This window comes from Crassostrea angulata, chromosome 8 (assembly GCF_025612915.1).
Source record: "Crassostrea angulata isolate pt1a10 chromosome 8, ASM2561291v2, whole genome shotgun sequence".
Lineage (NCBI taxonomy): Eukaryota > Metazoa > Mollusca > Bivalvia > Ostreida > Ostreidae > Magallana > Magallana angulata.
Window position 1 is genome coordinate 53,065,870 of NC_069118.1, and position 6,945 is coordinate 53,072,814.

At 34.7% G+C, this 6,945-nt stretch overlaps 1 long non-coding RNA gene across 1 annotated transcript in view; it reads left to right on the forward strand.

Annotated features, from left to right (window-relative positions):
- LOC128159613 (uncharacterized) overlaps window positions 1-6,176 on the forward strand; it is a 31,453-nt gene extending 25,277 nt beyond the window's left edge. The window contains exons 4-7 of the long non-coding RNA XR_008240164.1: window positions 1,222-1,362; window positions 4,970-5,055; window positions 5,263-5,366; window positions 5,585-6,176. This is a non-coding gene — a long non-coding RNA (uncharacterized LOC128159613). The remainder of the gene's footprint in view (window positions 1-1,221; window positions 1,363-4,969; window positions 5,056-5,262; window positions 5,367-5,584) is intronic.
- The last annotated feature ends 769 nt before the right edge of the window (window positions 6,177-6,945 follow it).

Here is a 6,945-nt window from a genome sequence, read left to right on the forward strand (position 1 = left end):
CATAAAAGTATAACAAGATACAATGTTGTATCAAATTATATTGTTTCATATGATACAATATCATATTATGTATCAAATATTATACAATATCATACAATACAATATCATACTATATTATACAATATAATACCATATGTTTCAATGTTATGATGTATTATGTAATATGATATTGTATCTTATAGTCCAATATTGTATTTTATATAATGATGTTGTATTATGTGATCAAATACAATAAGGTTTAACACAATACAACGTCATTTCATACTTACAATATCATCTTTGTTTATTACAGTATTTTATTATATTATATTCATGCATTATAACGAATTTTATCATTGGTTATTTTGATATCATGTCTCGAAGTATAAAAATGCGGATTGACCTGTACATTCTAAAAATAAGCTTTAAAAACTCGGATTGACCTGTACTTTCTAAATATAGATAAGGGAAATTTTGCTCTAATGTTAAAATGAATTTGATTGGCTGGCGTGATTCAACCCAACCAATCAAAATTCTCTCTGCGTTAACAAACAACAAAGATGGAAGTTGCAGACGTTAAAGTGAAAGGTCGTTTTGCGAAAATTAATGACGCGGAAACGAAAGTTATAATGGAAAATGTTTATGCCAGGAACACTAATACAGGGTAACTGCAACAGCTGTTAAGCTTTTTCTGGAATATCTCGAGTCGAAAGGCGAGAGCCGAGACTTCGTAAATTTCGAGTGCGAAAAGCTAGCTAAATTTTACATGGACGCTAGAACGAAGGATGGAGATATGTAAAAAAAGACTTCGAAAATAATATAACGAATGTAGCCCTTTCGCTCGGTCGATCCATAGATATATCGCATTCACAGAAAAGCATATCGACCTCGCACTTCGTGCTCGGTTGATATGCTTTTCTGTGAAGTCGATATATCTATGGATCTACCTCATGAAAGGGCTATATTTGTATAGTATTATATGATATATATTGTATGATAGGATGCAATATTTAATTTTATATTCTTATATTGACTAACATATGAACATATGATTATCATATAATTTTTTAACAGATGATATATGATTTTGTGTCAAAACAGAATCCATGAATATCCAAGATCATAAAGTATGATTTTCATTTAATATGATAAAGGTGGTCTCATAAAGGTGATGTCTCATAAGGGTGATGTCTCGTCGCGGTGAGCTTTGTAATCTGTGATTACCTATGTTTCTAATTTCAGGAGAAGTCTCCCTTGATAAAGTTCAACAATGGCGGATAAACAATGTGGGATGCTGTCTTGTCAACAACAGTGAAATTTGACACCTGTATACCCGTATTTCTACCAATTGTCTCAGTCTTCTTTGTTGTGTACATCAGACAGGTAAGAAAATCAAGATAATTGTTTGAAATCATTTTAATAAGATGAACAATAAAAAATATAACATTTACATGTGAGAGTACCTCATGAAAGGACATGTCACATTTTACACACACTCATCATTCACACATTACCATACATTCAGTGCACATTATTAAAACATAGCAATCATTAAAGTAATACAAAATTCACATGATAGGTATAACGAACATTTCATACATGTTAACTACGAGGTTTGTTTAGAAATTATTGAGACATTTTCTCTTATTCTTTTGGGGAAAACAAAAAATCCTTGAAACTTCATCAAAACGTTAATCAGGAATGCATTTTACAAAACAACTAATGACAAAGTCGTAAATATTTTCAGTTTCATGGATTCAATTTAATGAAAATTTTTTATATAAAACCATTTATTTACAACTATTTTGATTTTAATCATATTTTACAGCCATTAGAATAAAATATTGATTAGTTCGTGATTAATTATCATTTATTTAGTTGGTCATAAGTTGTAAGTTCTTTTGTAAAACGCATCCCTGGTATATCAATGTGAAAAGTTTCTTGTTCATGGCATAATTAGATCATTCCTGGTAAGTGGATCAACATGCCCTAGTCCTGTGACTTGGCGCAATCGCAAACTCTTGGCAACATCATTTTAACGCTTCTCATTGCTCTTGTGTTTAAAAGCATTACAAACAAACAGAAATAAGAATTCTTTATTTCTCATCTTTTGTTTTTATTTTAAAATGTTGTCATTTACAATAATATACATTTTCTCTAATTCTTGATTTTTTGTGGAAAAAAATTTGAGTTATTTCTACCCGAAAGTCAATTTACTGGGAATGTCTACTGTAGTCAGTTTGGAAGTATATTAGAACTGATCACAACAGTTAGTGTGTAAAAAGTACTTGTCATTACTATAACCGATTTGGTTGGACTTTTCCGATGCGTCATGTTTAATTCTATCAACTACATCATACATAAACAATTTTTTTAATTGGTGGATTCAGCTTACCGCTGATTGGTTGCTGGTTAACTCAGACTAAATTATGCACGGACAGAACAACAACATATCAGAGAATGAAAAATTTACATGGGTACTCGTGACTGTCGAAATTGGGCTATTTTTTGTATGTGTACACTTGTGATAAAACATACATACGGTACATACATATATAGCTGTAGCTCTGTGTAAAAATTTTGGGTTAGTAAATATAAAGCTATAGTGCATACAATACTTACATGTACAAAAAACTTTACGGCAATTTACTGAGCATAAAAAATACGCTTTTTAAAAAAAGATTTACATCATACCATACTACATTTTGTGCAAATAATCCATTTAAATCATTTAGTTTACAACTGTTAATAATTGTAACTTTACTTGGCCCAAACTTTCTCCCATTAATGATTAAACAACCTTTAACTTGGAAAGCGGATCAAGAGCTTTATTTTTTATGTAAGTAAACAAACCAGTGTACATGTATGGAGCTGGTGACCGGTGGTTCAAAGACAGGTAAAATAAAGAAATCTGTAGTAAATTGTTTGGGGATATTTTAGTATATATATTTACACCGAAAGTGATAGGGCAACAGAAGAGAAACGAATCGGACACTTGCCTAATGAAGACGCACATATACAAACCCCCTTGCACTCTCCACTTCCTTCTCGTTCTGTCACACCATCGTTCAATTCTTTTATTGACTGTCGATTGCCGATCGAAAAGTGTAGGAATCGATCTATCACTTCACTTCGACTGGCAAGTTAGTAGGTAATACATGTGCATTATACATTAATGGTATTTACATGAAATGAACGCTTAGCACATGCAATTTTTAAATATTATAAAAAATAACGCCGTACTCTGGACTGTAGCTTGAGGCTATGGTTTAAGGCCCGTTTACAGAGAGAGAGAGTTTTGCACAGAATTTAAACATAGGGGATAGTCGATAATGACTCCATATTGGGGGAAAATGAACTGTTCTGAGAAATCCTTCAGCTATGGCATTGCATAAGCATGTACTGATAACTCCGCCTTAGAAAAGGAATTGACCAATCATAAAGTTTTCACAACGGCGGCGTCTATAATTATTCATGCATGACATTGCTGACAGAAATGATTGTGACGCTATAGAAAAATCCAACCAAAGTTGTTTTGATAATATATAGTTCCTTTTTCTTAATTCTAGACAGGCAATCAGTGAAAATATTATGTTGAACTGAAGCTCTTCATCTCTTGTCATTGTTTAGTTTTTGTCTGAGCAATTACGTGGCCTTAAAAGGTCTTCTTCTGAGATTTCCACGAGTTTGATGTATATTCGCTGCGTCGTTTTGACGTCAAAATTTAAGGTAAAGTCGTTGTTAAATTTCTATTGTTCTCTAAATTATTTGTAATACAACGGAGCCTCAGTTATCCGGACACTTTCGTTCTCAAGTCCAATCGTCCAGATAAGTGAAGCGTCCGGATATCTGAAATGTGTCTATTGTTGTCTTGAATGATAATGTATTTGTATGTACAATGGCTCCCAGTGTTGATACTAGTTTTTTTTGCCTTTCATACCATATAGCAACACATGCTAGAGTTGTCTGTTGATATGAACGTTTTTATAGATATAAAGAACTCTGCTTTATTTTATTATTTTGTCATGAAATATTAACCGGACATTAATGATAACCGAATCTAGCTAAATTATTTGTGTCCAAGTGTGATATGTGTAAGATACACTGTTGTTCGCAATTTTCCAAATTTTGAAAGTGATTTGGGAAGTCAGTGTGTTTATACAAGCTACTCATGAGGGTCTTGCACGTAAAAAAGGTGTGAAACTTAATTGACAGGGGAAATCTTTTGTACTGAGTATGGTATCATCAAATTTTACTGTCCAGTTAAATGAAGCAAGATTAGTAGTAAATTAGTGTTTTGTGGTAAAAACAGACCGTCCAGATCCGGAACGCGGAATTCTGGATAAATGAGACAAAATAACATATAAAAAATCTGTTCCCAAATAAAATCGTCCGTAAACTGAAGCGTCCGGTTATCTGGCATCCGGATATCTGAGGCCCCACTGTATATCTGTATTTCAACCCAAACATATTAAGTGAAACGATCAAAAAATAGTTGCAGAAAATAGCAAAATGAACTTATTTAATTTGACTTCTTTTATCATTAGCTGTAAGTCTGCGGAAACTTAGAAAGAAGATGTTCAGGTTTTTTTAATCTCCAAGTTCATACAGCGCCGGATACCCCGACCACTGACTTGTTTAACTAAACAAACTATTAAATATTCTTTTAATATTACTTGTTGAGGGTTCTTCAATGTTTATGCCAATTTTCACCAAAATTCATCATTTAGAAGGGGAAATATTCCAGCTGTCTCAATAATTTCTGAAAAACCCTTGTACATACACCCCTTACCCACCTACCCATGATGATCTTCCCCCCCTTTCCACACTTTGCTACTTCCTGTTTAATTTTGGATCTGTTGGGGATTTACGTTAAGTGTCTTTAGACTTTTTATTGTAGAGCTGATATCTTTTAGATCTGTAGAATTTATATTTTAATTATAGTTTTGTTTCATTTAAAGTAATTTTGCCCAATTTTCTGTTGTTTTAGATGATGGACCACTCTACTTCTTTTGACAACAGGTGCCCCTACAGATTCACAAAGTTCCAATGTTGAATGTCCATGACCCTGGTTGAGTGAGTGCACAACTTTATGTATTCTACTTTCAAAATTTCTACTACTAGGAATACATTTTGGATTTGATTTTAATTATACGTATGCCCTGTTTAGAGATTCTGATTTTTGTGTGCAAGTGTGATATTTAACAAGCATCTGTCTTCTTCTGTCATGCTCAATTCAAAGTCATGAGGCAACACTGAAGGGTACCACTTGTTGTTTTTCAGTCCGCGACAGGAAAAGGAATAAAGTTGGCAGGAATTTCCGCACTGTCTTTGGTAGCAGCTGATGATGGAACTGACAGCAGTTGACATGGCCTGTTTCTTCAAAGGTAAGTCTCCGGAGTAGTGATTTTAGAGTTTTCGTACTCCGTCCTGCATCTAAGCTTTAGGTCCAGAACAAAACTTCTCTGCATGGATTCTCTCATAGCTTTTGTTCTTCCAGGAAACATGTCACTCCTGAATGGAGACTTAGCAGTCTGTTTTCTTTGAGAGTCAAAGAAGTGGCGCAGGTCTTTGAGTTTTTCAATCATATGCCCTTGCTTTTCAGATGCACCAGAAGCAGCAGCACTATCTCCATCACTGGTGAAATGGGAAATGACAAGTGGACGGTCATCACTTTGCAGCTCAACGATGCATTCCGCAGCCCATCTCTTTTCATCTTCTATGGTGTTCTCAGGAGGAATGGTTGCAATGCAGTCTTCATGTCCTAGGCATGTAACTTCCTTTTCCTTGGTTCTAAAATAGGTGCCTTTCTTGCATAGTTTATTGCCACAAAACACAGCCACACCATTCTTCTTGGTAACATTTTCACTTAAGGTCAGACGACACGTTCCTCAATTTTAGATAACTTTTTCCAGGAAATTGTTAATGGTTTACTACTACTTTGACAAGCCTTCTTGCAAAAAATTAGGGTACCTTCCCAAGCATTTCTTCAAAATACTAGAGTATGCAATTTCCTATATAATCTTCTTGAAAATACACTTGAATTGCTGATATAAAAATAAATTCATCTACACCACAGCGATATTCACTATATTAGAACTACATCTCTGCCGGGGCGGGGCTTTGAACTCACGACCTCTATAACCTATAAACGCTTCTGACAGTGAGCTGCCACGGTTCTAACCACTCGACCATCTAGACATAAAACCACATCTAAGTAAATTGTGATCATTTTTAAAGTAATTATAAAATTAATATTTTTTATTGGAACTCTTTATAACGAGGAGATACAAAAAAGATTCTCGAGGAACATGTTGTCTGACCTTAAAGTGTATGTCACTTGTGTGGCAGTTTCCCGATCGCACTGAAGGTGGCATTGTAAAACGAGGCATCTTCATCCGCTCTTATAGGTGTATTGGCAAATCCACATATCTCATTAAGCTCTTAAATGTCCTGATTTATTTTCTTTATGCTGTTTTTGTTCAAATCAGTGATGATTTGGCCTACTGTATTGCAGGTCTGATGAATGTTGGTGGCTGATGCTGGGTCAATGTTTGTGCCTAGAAGTATACCATGCATATCCTTTGTTGTAAGGCTGGTAGCCAAGTGGCCAACAGCCATGGCAACATTAAGCTGTGCGGCTCTCCGTCCCTTTCCTGATTGACTGACTTCCTCGTAAAGCTTTTCATGGTGACTGGTGTAATGGCACTTCTTACATCAAATGGAAAGGATCCATGCCAGACATTGCTTTTCCTCCCCATGCTGGTTCCAGTCCATTGATTCGTCACAGTTCAGGAATTTCTGTGAGTGCTCTTTAAAAGGATTGTTCCATAGCTTGCAGTTTTTAACTGGGTTTTCTAAAGGAAAAATCTGGTTATTGATATGGTGATAATGACAGGCGGGCAGTTGCCAAAAGGTTACCCTTATTGTACAGAAAATTCCTCCTACAGTTTTCAAGATAGGAAA